At 44.0% G+C, this 15,713-nt stretch overlaps 1 non-coding gene across 1 annotated transcript; it reads right to left on the bottom strand.

The window, feature by feature from the left end:
• Positions 1 to 13,705: 13,705 nt before the first annotated feature.
• On the bottom strand, positions 13,706 to 13,810 carry LOC113890589. Its single transcript, XR_003510549.1, has one exon. It is a non-coding gene; the product is annotated as a U6 spliceosomal RNA (small nuclear RNA).
• Positions 13,811 to 15,713: the final 1,903 nt, after the last annotated feature.

Below are 15,713 nucleotides of genomic sequence, written 5' to 3'. Positions count from 1 at the left end.
ACTCTTATTCCGCTGAGTGGCTCTGTACGGGGTCTTGTCAAACTATTGCCATCAATCATTACTGTTACTCTGTAGTTGCCTCCGAGACAGACTGCAGAGTTTTTAGGAGAATAGAGTCTGTTTTCTCTCCTCTCCCATTTTCCTCCCCGCCAGGGAAATTAGCCCTTCATTTTAGTGCACACTGTATACACATTTTCATATAGCCTCTTGAAGCACAGCATTAAACTCACTTTAAAAGACATACAACTTTGCAAAATTTAATTTTCTCCTATCCTTGAACTGAAATAGCACGTCCAGGTTTAGCAGAGTCCTTCCTTCCTAGAAACTGAAAGCTGCACTTGCTGGTTTCCTCTTTGAGCTCTCTTCCAACTCTAAAACCCACAAAGCTTATATTTGCAAAACCAAGCCATGCAAGTCTCCTTTTTGCAGTCTTTGGCCTGAGGCATTTTTCCTAACAGATCTTTGGCCACCTGGGTTGTGATTCTTTGAAAACAGCTGGGAGAAAATGTTGCACTTCAACCTAATGCCTTACAACAGTGGTCCCCACCTCCAGGGTCTCATGCCTGATGATCTGAGGTGGAGCTGATGTAATAATAGTAGAAATAAAATGCACAATAAATGCAATGTGCTTGAGTCATCCCGAAAGCACCTACGACCCCAATCAGCGGAAAATTGTCCTCCACAAAATCATCCCCTGGTGCCTAAAAGGCTGGGGACCACTGCCATACAAGATGCAAGGAATTGTTGCTCTGTCTGCACTGTAATTGTATTTGGAGTTGTATTTGGATTGTATTTGGAGCCACCGACTCTCCTGAAATCATGAAAGGCTTTAAACAATGTCAAGATCAGCAATTCGATAAGAAAAATTATGTTCAATGTTATATTGTGATACAAAAGTTGCCATAAAGGTTGGTAAATTAGATGAATATATATTTTGCATATTCACTAAAGTTACTAGGCAGGGAAGAAGAATTTGTTGGGTGTTAGCATGGGTTTTTGAGTGAATATAGAATGACATTTTCTAAGATTCAGAAAATGCTAAAAAAATTTACCATTTTCAAGAAGAAGAGGAAGAAAACTGGCTATGGTAAATTAACATTGCATAGTAAAGTTTTTTTCCTGGTTGATCAGCCTGTGGCCAAATGATTTCCAATGCTGCTCTACACAAAGTACATTCCTAAAATTTCACTGTTGATAATTTTTGCACAGAGACAAATTATTAAAACAATATTTTTATCCCCTTCAATAAAGTGGAGCTCAGCAGTTACAAAAGTTTTCTCCTATATGATACACCTAGGAAATTCAGAAGTTAGAAAAGTTCCTAAGCTATAATGATAGTCAGGCTGGCCTGACCAATCCACTTATTTGAGGTTTAGGGGGGGACCTCACAGACATGCATTCACAGACGAAGATCCCGTGCTTAGCTGGCCTGCGTGAACCTACTTGTGTCATCTCACAATGCAGATCTGCTCTCTGACCCCAGGAGCTTTCTTTCCACAACCACACTTCCTTCTCTCAAAGCATGGAAGTGAGATTAGGTCGTAAACTAAGGCTCACTTTATTTTATTCATCCATAGGCATCCAATAATGCTCTGCAGTTGGCGTATAAAATATTTGCAGTTTAGGGACCTCATTGTTCTCCAGCAGGAATATTCTGATGGTTTCTCCTTCAAACACACATGCGTGGAGTTAAGTAGAAGAGGTTGCATTTCCTTTGCATAACCAGTGATGAAATGTGGGCAATGAGTCTAAGAGTGGCTGGGGTAATGTTCAGTGCTTCCTCTGTACTTTTATGGCACTTCCCACTGATTTCACAGACCTAATTTCATCAAATATTTTACTTGCTTTCATCTTGTGTTTGTTGTCTGTCTTTCCCATTACAATCCCTTGGGGGAATAAGGACTAGGTTTTTTCTTTACATTTCTCATACAATTTTAATCACGTGGTAGGCTTTTAATATGTTTTGAATCAATAAACACTTTTTGAAACCACTCATTCAGCCAGATATTTTCACTGGCATTCTAGAGATGAAATTTGTCATTGAAATTTTTCTGTCTACTGGCCTGCAGTGGATATTCCATATGAACTCAACTTGGTAAGAAAATACAAATCAACCATGTGTTGTAAAGCATCACTTTACAGTGAGCTCCAGCGATCTAACTAATGAGTAATGGTCCTTGCTACAGCCAGAAAAGCTAATCAGGAGAACCAGCTGAAGACCAGAAAGCAAATGCAAAATTTGTGAACTGGTTTTCATTTTCAGTTTCCTACAAGATTTGATACTGGAGTGATTCAGAAGATTTTCAGTCATCTGATAGCTTTTCTTGCATAGAAAGGCTTAATAATTCCTTTGAATAAATTGCACAAAATGTATCTCTCCTGGAAAAGGATCAGTTCAGTTCAGTCGCTCAGTCGTGTCCGACTCTTTGCGACCCCATGAATCGCAGCACGCCAGGCCTCCCTGTCCATCACCAACTCCCGGAGTTCACTCAGACTCACATCCATCGAGTCAGTGATGCCATCCAGCCATCTCATCCTCTGTCATCCCCTTCTCCTCCTGCCCCCCAATCCCTCCCAGCATCAGAGTCTTTTCCAATGAGTCAACTCTTCGCATGAGGTGGCCAAAGTACTGGAGTTTCAGCTTCAGCATCATTCCCTCCAAAGAAATCCCAGGGCTGATCTCCTTCAGAATGGACTGGTTGGATCTCCTTGCAGTCCAAGGGACTCTCAAGAGTGTTCTCCAACACCACAGTTCAAAAGCATCAATTCTTCGGCGCTCAGCCTTCTTCACAGTCCAACTCTCACATCCATACATGACCACAGGAAAAACCATAGCCTTGACTAGACGAACCTTTGTTGGCAAAGTAATGTCTCTGCTTTTGAATATGCTATCTAGGTTGGTCATAACTTTCCTTCCAAGGAGTAAGCGTCTTTTAATTTCATGGCTGCAGTCACCATCTGCAGTGATTTTGGAGCCCCCCAAAATAAAGTCTGACACTGTTTCCACTGTTTCCCCATCTATTTCCCATGAAGTGATGGGACCGGATGCAAAAGGATAGGTTAAACTTTATGACAGAAGATGAAATTGAGAGTAATTTGTGTGAAACTATTATATTCATATGAAATAGTGAAAAGAGCAATAAAACCATTTGGCCCAAAATTCAGGTAAAAGGCAAAATAGGAAAAAGACCAAAGGGAATAAGAGTGGGAACACAGAGTTCTGGGGGGAAAAAAACTGTGACTTAGCAGAACCTAAAAAACATCTGGCAGGGAATAGTCATGGAAAAACTGACAGTCATGATTTTGCATTTTGTGAAAATATATACTAGCCCAACAGTTAACATTTAGACAGAAAGTAAATAGTTGACAGCCCATACAATGGAATATATTATCCTGGTCATTCAAAAATACATCTATTAGCTTACCTTACAAGCAACTTTACCAAATACATTCTCCCATAGCACCAGTATTCTGAAAAGCATAATCTTAGAGAAAAAGCTTCCAGTTCAAACCTTGGACTAGATTATTTTTTCAGCACACAACTCTCTTTATAAGCTTAAGGCTTATCAAACTACCTGCCATATTTCATTTTGAGAAACAGTAAATATTCATCATACATTCTCTACATACCATGTTGATAAAATAAATCATAAATGTAAATAGTGGATATTCTTTTAGTAACAAAAAGTCATTTAAAATGTAAACCTTTAACATGTTCTTCTTAATATGACACAGATGATTTAACAGGTTTTATATAGTATCATTTCATGGCAGCATCCCTTAATTCCCCACTTCTGTAAGTCCTTATACCTGACCGTGTGGCTGCACCCTGCGGGCCTGTAAGCCTTGCAGTTGCCCAGCCTGGCGATGCAGACTGATGAAAAAGCCGGGAGACAGTGACAGACACATTAATGGTTTAATGGATGGGGGAATCTTACACGAAGGGTCCTGGAGAGACACCCCACCATGTTCGGCAAACAGTGAGCAGGAAATGGCAGCATTTCCTGTGGGAGGAGGAGGCTACTATTTACAGGGGAAATTGACATCAGGTTGTCTCATCAGTTTCCAGGGACTAATTAAGCCCTATAATTCGGAGGACTGGATAGTCCTGTGGTAAGGCAGGTGCTGGGGGCTTCTCAGGTGGCGCTAGTGGTAAAGAACCCACCTGCCAATGTAGAAGATAGTGAGAGAGGTGGGTTCAATCCCTGGCTCAGGAAGTTCCCCTGGAGGAGGGCATGGCAACCCACTCCAGTATTCTTGCCTGGAGAATTCCATGGACAGAAGAGCCTGGCAGGCTACAGTCCATGGGGTGGCAAAGAGTTGGGCACGACTGAAGTGACTTAGCATGCACACAAGCAAGTGCTGATCAAGCAGAGGATGTACCAAGAGCAAGAGACCTGCCATCCTGAGTGGCCTGGCCTTACAGTAACAGATGCACTAACCTGAGGAATAGAAAATCTAGTCAGTCAATAAATGCTTGAGTGTCTTACCTGATGCTGAGTTCCCTGCTAGACTTTGGGTATAAAACAAAAATAATCTTTCTCCTGTTATATAAAAATCACTCCTGTATAATGGCTTTGTATGGTTTTCTGTCAGCATTTTGGATTGGATATGAAAAACCTTAATTATGTTATTTATTAACAAATTTCCTTTCATGCAAATTTTTAAAAAAATAAGCTTTAGGTATATCATAGTCAGTCGTTCAAACAGGTGTCTTTAACTCAGAAAATTAGCTGTGGGCTTGAATGAAGTACATATACTTTATCAGGTTGGATGTATTGATGAACTCTCAAAGTTTTGTATGTGGAAGAAAATGAATTGCAATCCAGAAAGGCAATTCTATTAAAAAGGTAAGTCTAATAGTAAAAAATAATTAGATGTGGATTTCCTCAGATGAAAAATGCAAAAAAAAAATTTTGAAATAACCACCTCAGATGAAATATTTTTTTAAATAATGAAATAACCAGTTTAAAATCATTTGCATAGCAAGATTCATTTTTAAAAAATAATTCATTTGCGGACATTTTAGAAAATAGTATAGGTGACAGATGCTCCAAAATTTTAGTCCATACCTCATCCAATCTCTTAGAGAAGGAAATGGCAACCTACTCCAGTATTCTTGCCTAGAGAATCCTGTGGACAGAGGAGCCTAGTGGGTTGCTGTCCATGGGGTTGCACAGAGTTGGACACAACTGAAGCGACTTAGCATGCATGTATGCACTGGAGAAGGAAATGGCAACCCACTCCAGTATTCTTGCCTGAAGAGTCCCAGGGACAGAGGAGCCTGGTGGGCTGCTGTCTATGTGGTCGCATAGAGTCGGACATGACTGAAGGGACTTAGCAGAAGCAGCAGCATCCAATCTCTTGCTGACTTTAGTGAATAATGCTCCATCCTCTTCTATCAATTCCTCTTGCAAAACAGAGCTTTCAAGTTGGGAAGTAATTCCTGAATTAGCCAAATTATTTCTACATTGGGAGCATGTTTATAATGTTTGGCTAGTTCTGATTGCCTTCCTAAACCATCACCCTTTAAGTTACAATGTTTCAGCAACTCACAGTTCTAAATCCCTTAGGTGAAAAGTGTGGCCGGAAGCTAGGACAATGGCTCGTGGGCAGCTTTGTGGGTTCTGCTGAGAAGCCTGGACCTGATTCAGCAGACAGAACCTCAGGACGCTTACTCCCCTGGTCACCCTGTGCCAGAAGAATTGAGTCAGGGGGCCACATCAGGAAGCTAAGCCCCTAACCCAAGTGGTGGCTGAGGACTAGGAAGGAAGGGCAGCTGTAGGAATCAGTGTGAAGGAAGAAACTTCAGTGCCTGATTGTGGGTAGGGGCATGAAGGAGAGAGAGGAGGAAGGTCTTAGGGGAGAGAAACGTGGCACCACAGGTTAAGATAGAGTCTGGGAGTTGTTGGCTCAGCAATGAAGAGCTTTACACAAGTTGAAGTTGGGGGTTGGGCAGTGACGTCCAGGAAAAATGCCATGCATGGAGAGTTGGAAATGAGGTACAGGCTTGTGAAGAGATAGAGGTTAGGGATAGAAATTAGGGACCATTTGCTTAGGAGTTTGGTCAAAGCTGTAAAAGTGGACAAGGTCTTGAAGGAGGGTCTATGGTGACAGCAAACCACTTGGCCAGCAGCAGCACCCTGCTCCATCTAGCTCATGTTACAGGGGAATCCACAGGCTTATGAGTCTTGGAAGCAGAAACGAGAGTCTCTAAGACTGTGTCTCTCTCTTGCTCTTGTCTATTCTGTCTCCCATCTCCCACTTGTCAGTTGGTCTCCATTTGTTTCTGCGGGGGAACTCCATGTGGTAGGACCTGGTTGCTGCCAGGGTGACATCCTTTCAGCTTCATCACACCAGGGTCCAGCCATTATGACCGGGAAGGACTTTGTCCCTGCTTGAGGCACATGTCTGCTCCTTGGACCAAGCACTGTTGCCAGAGGAGTACAAGTCTGGCCGCACGTCCACTCCTGGGGTCAAGGGGTGGGTCTGCTTCAAGAGGGAGCAGGCTGATAATGTTAGTGATCTGACAGCAACAATGGCTACCACTAGGCTTAGGACTGAGACTGGGAGGTGATCATGCTATTTTGCTGGGGAGGCTGATGACCTGCGAGCAAGGGGAGATATAAAAGTTTCCAGTGGAATGCAAGAGGACAGGTGGGACCCTAACACTAAAGGAGGAGAGTTTTCGTAAGAAAGAAGAGGCCATGGCAGCTGAGAGTGAACAGAAAACCAGTAAGGTATGTAATTTTAATGGTATGAAAAGATCCAACTCCTGAGAATAACTTGGCTACCAATCTTGTCAAGTCTCTCACTTCTGGATTAAAGCAAGAAAGGCCTCCACAGTTGAACAGGGGGAGAGACGGGAGAGACGCATTAGGCATATTTGTCATTCACATCAATTCAACAAACATTTATCACCCCCATACCCTATGTGTTAGGAGGCTTCCCTAGAGGCACACTTAGTTGGTAAAGAATCCACCTGTAATGCAGGAGACCTGGCTTGATCCCTGGGCTAGGTAGATCCCCTGGAGAAATAAATGGCTACCCACTCCAGTATTCTTCCCCAGAAAATCCCATGGGCGAGGGGCCGTGGGATCGCAAGAGTCAGACATGACCTAGTGATTAAACCACCACCACCACCCTGTATGCTAGGCATGATGTTAGGTGCTGGGGTCACAAAAATGAAGGAGATTTGCTCTGAAGATTAGGAAATAAAGGACAACATGAGACATACAATACAGCACAGTAAGTGCCGTATCCATTAGTTCCTTGAATGTTTATTGAGCACCTACTATGTATCTGGCCTATGCTGGGCACCAGGGGAGCTGGGTCTGTTCAAGACACAGCCTTCCATCTGGTCGGCAGTCAGAATCCCATACTTAACCTCTTGCGCTGTCACTGACCTGTATTGAGGTTATGAGGATGCTGTTCTCTTCTGCCTTGGTCTAAGCATCATGCAGGTGGGAACATATCTGCCTTGCTCCCTCATTGAAGGCCAGGACCTCCAACGCTTAGACGCACCTATCAAATATTTGCCAGATGAATGGACAACACACTAGACATAGCTCTGACATGATGTCACTTTCTGAGAATCCAGGAAATCTGCAAACTAACTTTGTTCCCTTTATATTTAGCCTTTTATTTCTTCTTAGGTAATGTCATGGTGCCAGTGGAGAAGCAACTGAGTATTTGGAAATATTCAGTGGCCCTTATCAGCCATCTACTTCTGTTATTTGGAACTAGTAAAAATGTCTGTAAAATATCATTCTAGCATCCTCTAGGTATTAGCTTATTTAATCCTCACAACAACCCTGTAAGAGGTAGGTAGAATTTTATAACTTGAGTTAACTCAAAGCCCAGAGAGGTTTAGGAATGTGTCCATGGTTATGCAGCTGACGAGAGGCAGAGCTGGGACTTGAACACAGGCAGTTGAGCTACAGGATATGTGCTGCCCTCACCAGGGACAGCACTGAAATGTGCACATGGCCCATGAAAGCTCTGTGGAGAACACTTCTTGGATTCAAGTCCTTTTTTCTTTTTTCCTCAATATTTTCTACCTGTGAAAGCTGACCCTCTCTGAGGTTCCAGGCTTAAAAAAAGTTGGGTGGCGGGGGGGGGCGCGGATTTCCCAAAGGAAGTCAAGCCAAAATCTGGCCTTCTTTGAGAATAAAGGGCTTCTTTTGCTTTATCTCCAACTCACTTTGTCTTTAATGTTTTTCCACATTCAGATATTTTTTTTCCTCTCTAGACCAGTAAAAAAAGAGACTGTACCTTAAAATGGCTTATTTTGCCCTGACAGCATGAATTTAAATGTTCCTCAGCATTTCTGGTGCCAATTAAGAAACATAGGTCATGATTATGATGAATAAATTAAGAGTTTGGGTCAGGAGGCTCCTTCTGACCTACTTTTTGCTTATGGCATAATGGAGCTAATGTGTTTGTTTAATCCATATCACCTCCACTTATCTGCCTTCTACATGCCTTTTCTCATTTACAAATTCATGTCATCGTGATGCAAATACCCAGGCTCAAGACGGAGCTTGTTTGAGTCACCTGTATTTCCACATGTCTCTATCTGATGATGCCTCTTTACTTGAGAGCCCCGGAGGGCTTCTACAGCTCCATTCCCACCGTGGGGTACAGGGGCTGCCTCCACTATGGAACTGACTCCTCCATGGGGTGTCACTTCCCCAAATGCAGTCCAGGTTGCTTCATAGCAACCTTGCGTGTCCAAGCCTGCCTCTGGGAGCAGGTCATGAGACACCAGTGCCTGGATGTCCAGGCCTTCCTTGCTTATTGAAGTCATTAGCTTTGTGCCCTGCCTATGTGGTCACTTCTGCATCACCTTTAAAGCTGCCTAGAAAAATGTTGATGGTGCCTGAGAACCCCTAACTGAGGCTGATCCTAGGGGAAAAAAATCACCTTGGGTTCTCTTCCTTTCATCAGAAACGTGATTACCCCTTAGGAATAAGGTTCCAATCATCATTAAGGGCAGCCAGAAGAGAAAAACCCCACAGGGGCAACCGGAGTTGAATGAGCTAGTGTGTGTGATGTCAGGGAGCTGTGGGGTCAGATGGAGAGAATTTTCTTTTGATAATGGAGGAGTTTGGAGTTGTCTGTACAGACACAAATCACAAGTTCTTACCAGCTGCACTCACATACCCACACGGAAAGGAGTGCCTTGTCCCTGTACCTGAGAAAGTCACTTTGCCTCCATCTACACAGGGTAGAAATGTCATGCTATAACTGGAGACATTACTCCAGTTCTGCCAGGCAGTACTCATAGACTCTGATTCCCAGCTGCTTGTTAACCTGGTGGGGCATGGATGGTTCCACAGCCTCAAAAGTGGTTGTTGCTGCTGTTCAGCCTCTAAGTCATGTCCGGCTCTGTGACCCCATGGACTACAGCACTCTAGGCTTCCCCGTCCTTCATCAGAGATGGATAGCCATAACAGCAGGCGTGTGAAAGGCACCCTCTCTGTGGTTCTCCTTCACAGAGAAGTCCACCCACTCTTGAGTTACCCAAGAGAGCTGCTGCCATCACTAAAGTCTTGGCTCTGATCGTATCATATCTGATGACTCCCCAGATAACCTCCATTATCCTTGTCTTTGCTTTGATCTCTAACCCTGGTTTGCTGACTCTAACACAGGCGCCCTGACAATCTGGTTCCCAGATCTCCCATCCAAGCACTCTCTGTTGCTGGAAAAGTGTGTGTGCTGGGTCTTTGCTTCATCTGTGCCTGGGGCCTGTTGGGCCAGGCACTAATTCTCTAAGTCAGCATTTCCAAAAGATGATTAAGAACAAGTTAAGCCTTTAGTTCAAATAGCACAGTTAATCCAAGAGCAAAGCAGACTGGATTTTGAGGCCTTGTGAATTAGCCAAGTCTTAAAATCAAAAGTGGTCATGGAAAAGTGGCACGTGCTCCTTCCAGTGAGAAGGAGCAATGTATGTGTTGTGTGTACATGGATGCAGCTATGTAAGCCATTTGGTTTCTCTGGATTTTACTTTTTCCCACCTGTAAGACGGGCACAAAAGGCACAGTGATCTAAACCTCACAGTCTATTTTTTGTTATCTTAGAGACTTGGGAACGTGGTCCAGAGCTTATATTCATGGCTGATATACATTGGTTGTATAAAATATTACTATTTCTAAATGACTTTTAAAATTAATATTTATTTTCTAAGGATTATAGTTCAGTTTCTGTGAACAAACCTTCTAAACAGACTGGGTTCAAAACACCCAGATATAAACTGGTTATGAGAGTTTGAGACCGAATTCAGACTCACCATTTCTTTGTCACTAGAATTAATTGAGATATTAGGAGCCGTTTGCTGTGGGTCTGCTTATTTTATTTCCTCACTGGCACACACAATGATTCTGGTTATCACAGGCTTAGCAGTGTCTACTATTACTAAGACCCAGCTGTGCAGTTGGCAGACAGTGAATACCCAGGTCCCAGGCAGAATGACGTAAGCAGGTACACTTGAGGAGCACATTACACATAGGAGACAGGTGGACATGTGGGCGATGTCCTAGGGCAAGGCTGGGAGGCCAATGACTGCACAACAGGCTCTGAACCTCCTCGGTATCCATCCCTTTCCAAGTCCAGCAGTGATGTGCTGTCTCGGGAGGGCTTTCAGGAAGACAGAACCTGAGAGGGACAGCTCACAGCCAGGCAAAGAGTGATTTTCAGGGATTCTTTCACTTGCCTGTAAGACTCTCCTGGGCAAGCTCTCTTCAATTAAGAGCTCTTGAGACCTCAATTCTTTAAAGCCTTCTTGATAATACTGGACAAGTAGTGTGTTTTTTCCTGATATCCACCTCCTATCACTCCCATCTGTAGTAAGCACTGGTTGAAATGAGTAGGTTTCCCTTTTCCCCGAACACTTCAAAGATAAGTACTAAAAAAAAAAAGAGAGAGATAGGTACTAATTGTTTTATGAGCATTGATACATTTTTCTGTCTAGGTCATCATGATTTGGTCAAAGGATGTATTGAGTGCTTGCTGTGACCTGGGATTATCTAATCTACTTCTCGTGAAATTCCTGAGAAGCAGGTACTATAATTGTCCCTGCTTAGGAGAAGGCGATGGCACCCCACTCCAGTACTTTTGCCTGGAAAATCCCATGGACGGAGGAGCCTGGTGGGCTGCAGTCCATGGGGTTGTGAAGAGTCAGACACGACTGAGCGACTTCCCTTTCACTTTTCACTTTCATGCATTGGAGAAGGAAATGACAAGCCACTCCAGTGTTCTTGCCTGGAGAATCCCAGAGACGGGGGAGCCTGGTGGGCTGCCATCTTTGGGGTCGCACAGAGTCGGACACGACTGAAGTGACTTAGCAGCAGCAGCAGTCTTCTGCAAGGCTAAGGAAACTTGTTCAAGGTCACACATTGGGATGTGTCAGAGCCAGAGTTCAAAGCAGGTACTTTGATTCCGGAGCATGTACACTTCACCATGACCCAGCCTGCTAGCACCCCACCCTCAGCACCCACTATGAGCCAGCTCAGGGCAAGTTACTGGGGTAGTACCAGAAAGATCAAGATGTCCCCTCCGCCCTCAAGGGGGCCCAGAGAGGTGAAGACAGATGTATGTGCTGTAACACAGAAGATGCTGTCCTAGACCTGGTTAGAACAGTAAGTGCTGAAGGTGCTCAAGAGAGGAATGGTCAGTTCTGTGTGTGTGTGTGTGTGTGTGCGCGTGTGTTCTGTTGTGTTCAACTCTTTGTGACCCCATGACTGCAGCTTGCTAGGCTCCTCTGTCCATCAGTTCTTGGTGGGGAGCTATTTTATTTTTTCAATCTCACTTGGCTTTCTTAAATTAATATATATTAAAACAACAACTCGGACTTTGAAAACTAGGGAAAAGTGCTCCTTCAAACAAACAAACAAAGAAGGTGTAGGGCTTTAAATAAAATTCCAGAGGCTGTTTCCTTATTTGCATCCCCTGGTGAGTGGTAGGCAGGGAATGTTTGGATGCCCTTCTGTTCTTTTTTGTTGTTGTTTTCCCTTGTATTGTCTATTCTCTCCAAGGGTGGATTCAGCTTCTATTAACAGCTAAGTTCATTGCTTGCTGCTTGCCGAGGCGTTAACCTTGATATATAACTTTTTAATTAATTCCAGGGAGGAAGAGTAGGCCCTGAAATTGACCCCACCCTCCCATATCTGTTAAACTCTGGTTGCTTTAACTAACACGCCAAAAAATCAAACAAACCAAAAATTCGCCCAACCCTCAAGTTCATCCCCAAACAGTTTTTGGATCAATGTGCAATGTTTTGACTTAGTCACTCCAGCCAATGACGATAGTGACACTGTTTAGACAAAGTCTGAATGTTCACCGATGTCTCCAGGTGTTGAAAGGAACACGAACCTTTAGGTTAGTGTCATGATTAAAATGCTATTTATGAACAGATCCGGCAGGCTTTTTTTTTCTAGACAAATTAACTCAGAATGAGGCAGCAGGAAGCCAGGGGTGAGGTGGGTGAGAAGGTCTGCCCTGGACTAGAGTAGGTGAGAGGTGCTTCCTAGATGAACCCGCTCAGCTCCAGGCTTAGGGGTAGAGGGTGGGGAAGGCCCCAGCAGGACCCCAGGACCGCTTCTCCTTTCTGGAACACACAGATTGCAAGCTCTGCTCAAGTTGCTATTTACGTGATACTCAATATCCTGTGACTAAGTAAGCAGACACACTTGGCTGGCTATCTACGGCCTTGATTATGCTTACAAATTTAATTTTCCAAAGCAAATAGATGTTCCAGTAGATGGAGATTCTATACCAAGGATGTCCAGGTTTGGACATGACTTGTTTTATGAAGAAAAAGATTTACAATATAAGAAATTTGTTCAGATATATTTTCCCCCTACTTATTAGTAAATCAAAAAGTAAATGATAATACTGGAGTAAGCTAAATTATTTAGGTTTTTTTGCAAAGCATTAGTATAAGAGGGGGAAATTAGAATATGATATGCCAGCGTCCACCCCCTCCCCCTGCCAGATGGGGAGGCAGAGCTGGCCTGTGTGGTCCTCACGCTGTAGAACTGTTTGAACTTCCTCAGGCCCCTGCAGAGTGGCTCAGGGGCCTGCCTCACCTCTGTCTGGCTGTTCCAGGGAGTTTATTCAGCTGCCTTAACTTCTTTTGTTTATTTTTAGTCATAAAAAAAATTAAGATTGTTTTTTAAAAGAGCCATTTTAGGTTCACAGCAAAGTTGAATCGAAGGTACAGAGATTTTCCCACTATCCCCCCAACCCCCTTGCTGGTCCCTACATGCACAGCCTCCACTGTGATCAACATCCCCGACCAGAGTGGACATTTGTTACCATATATGAACCTGCAGTGACATTGTTATCACCCAGAGTCCATGGTTCACATTGTGGTGCTCTCCTGATGGTACACATTCTATGGGATTGGACAAATGTGGTGACATGCATCCATTATTATGGCATCATGCAGAGTATTTCACTGCCCTAAAAATCCTCTGTGTGTTAGTCGCTTCAGACGTGTCCAACTCTTTTCAACCCCATGGGCTATATAGCCCACCAAGCTCCTCTGTCCATGGGATTCTCCAGGCAAGAATACTAGAGTGGGTGGCCATTCCCTTCTCCAAGGGATCTTCCTAACCCAGGAATTGCACCTGTGTCTCCTGCATTGCAGGCAGTTTCTCTACCTTCTAAGCCACCAGGGAAGCCCTGTGCTCCATCTATTTAGAAACATATGAAATGCTTCATTTGAATTTGTATGTTATTCTTCCTCAGGGACCGTGCTCATCTTCTCCATGTCTCTAATTTTACTGTAGTGCTGCTGAAAAGAGCACTGAACTTCTTTTTAGGAGGCCAAGTCAAAAAACCTTTCCCTTGTTGAGAACCAGCCCTCAGATGGAGTGACTGGAGGGTTGTAGAAGCGGCTCAGGTCAGCTTCACATCGCCCTGCCCACACCACTGCTTTGTGTTGGTGAGGAAGTCACTTTCTACCCTCTGCAAGAACCTGCAGAGGACTCAAGTCTCTGGCAGCAATTTCTGGGTTGAAACCACCTGGATTTTGCTCCTGAGGGCAGGATCCATGCTTTTTTAAGAAAATGTTCATCTCTGTGTCTCTAGTTCTGGGCACAGGATTGATACACCATAAATGTACTCGATGGACATGAGTTTGAGTAAACTCCGGGAGTTGGTGATGGACAGGGAGGCCTGGCATGCTGCGATTCATGGGGTCGCAAAGAGTTGGACACGACTGAGCGACTGAACTGAACTGAACTGAACTGAAATGTTTGTTGGGCTTCCCAGATGGCGCTAGTGGTAAGGAACCCACCTGCCAATGCAGGAGATGTAAGCAATGTGGGTTTGATCTGTGGGTGGGGCAGATTCCCTGGAGGAGGGCATGGAAACCCACTCCAGTATTTTTGCCTGAAGGATCCCACGGACAGAGGAGCCTGGCAGGCTACAGTCCATGGGGTCTCAAAGAGTTGGACACAACTTAAGCCACTTAGCTTGCATGCAAACAGACATTTGCTGAATTAAACTGAATAAACTAGGATCCAGGGGGAAATACTGGACTTTGGAGTATTATCTTTATTAATGACAAAAATGTGTCCCTAGTGCATGTTTAACTGCCATAAATGTGTCTATCAGAACTAGGAGTAACCCAGGAAGTAGGGATTAAATGTTCTCTCCAATCACTCCCTGCCAGGAGCATCCCTCCCTCTCCTCCTCCCAGTGGGATAGATTATACTGTTCTGGCTCCCATGAAGGGTTGAGGCATTCCTATTATTTGCTTGCTTTCTTCTTGGCATTGCTTAGAATAGTTCTCAGTACACTGCAGGGAGTCAACGTGAAATGAGTGACTAAATGATGGTTACTCACCCCAGGGATGGGACAGCCTTGCAAACGTCAGCTGGGATTGCCCTCTGCAATCCTAGAGTGAGACACGTGGGGGTCCAGACCTATAGCCTTCCACTCTCTTCTGGAGCTGGGGCTGACTCTGTCCTGGTTTGGGGCTCCCCCTGAGTCTGTTTTTAATCTCCATCCTTCTAGACCACCTTTATTATAATGAGTTGTATCCATAAGAAGTTAGTTCAGTGCTACTTCTAAACCTTTTATTTTGCAAACCAAGCATGCATTATTCTTTAATACTCCCTACTAGTTCATGCTTCCTGGATTTTTAGCTCATTTTAATGACACTCTCCCTCACTTTCCTAAAAATCCTTTAAAATATTTGATAATCACTTTTGCTCAAGATAAGCAGAAGAAAGTCCTTGTGGGCCACCAAATCCTCTCTTTAATCACTGGCTACAGTAAACTTTCAGTCTCTCTTTTCCCCATCCCCACCCACCCATTGCTATAGTTGTGGCTTACCTACCACTACATTGCTGATTTTTGCATAGTATCTATTTGCTGTTACATTCAAGATTGGCCCTTCTCTGTCTAGCCCTTTAAAGTAGGGAAATGTATTTTCCAGGCTCCCTTGCCTCCTCACTGCTAAATTCAGTCATTGGGAGGAATTGGTAGAAGACTAGAAGGCAGGAGGAAGGGAGAAGCTGAGGTATTTCCACCCATCCCCAGCCCCTACTTTGGTTTGTGCGCCCACTGCTGGCTGCATCTCCTCCATGGACCCAACGAGAGAGTCCTCACCCTGGGACACCACCTGTTGTCTCTCCATCCCCAGGGGAAGTAGAAATGTCCACTTTTGTTCCTCTCAAGATTTCTTTCCTGTGTCCTCTTTG

The sequence above is a fragment of the Bos indicus x Bos taurus genome, chromosome 3, assembly GCF_003369695.1.
Source record: "Bos indicus x Bos taurus breed Angus x Brahman F1 hybrid chromosome 3, Bos_hybrid_MaternalHap_v2.0, whole genome shotgun sequence".
NCBI lineage: Eukaryota > Metazoa > Chordata > Mammalia > Artiodactyla > Bovidae > Bos > Bos indicus x Bos taurus.
Note: the sequence above shows the minus strand (reverse complement) of the source record. Positions and strands in the feature narration are given on the sequence as shown.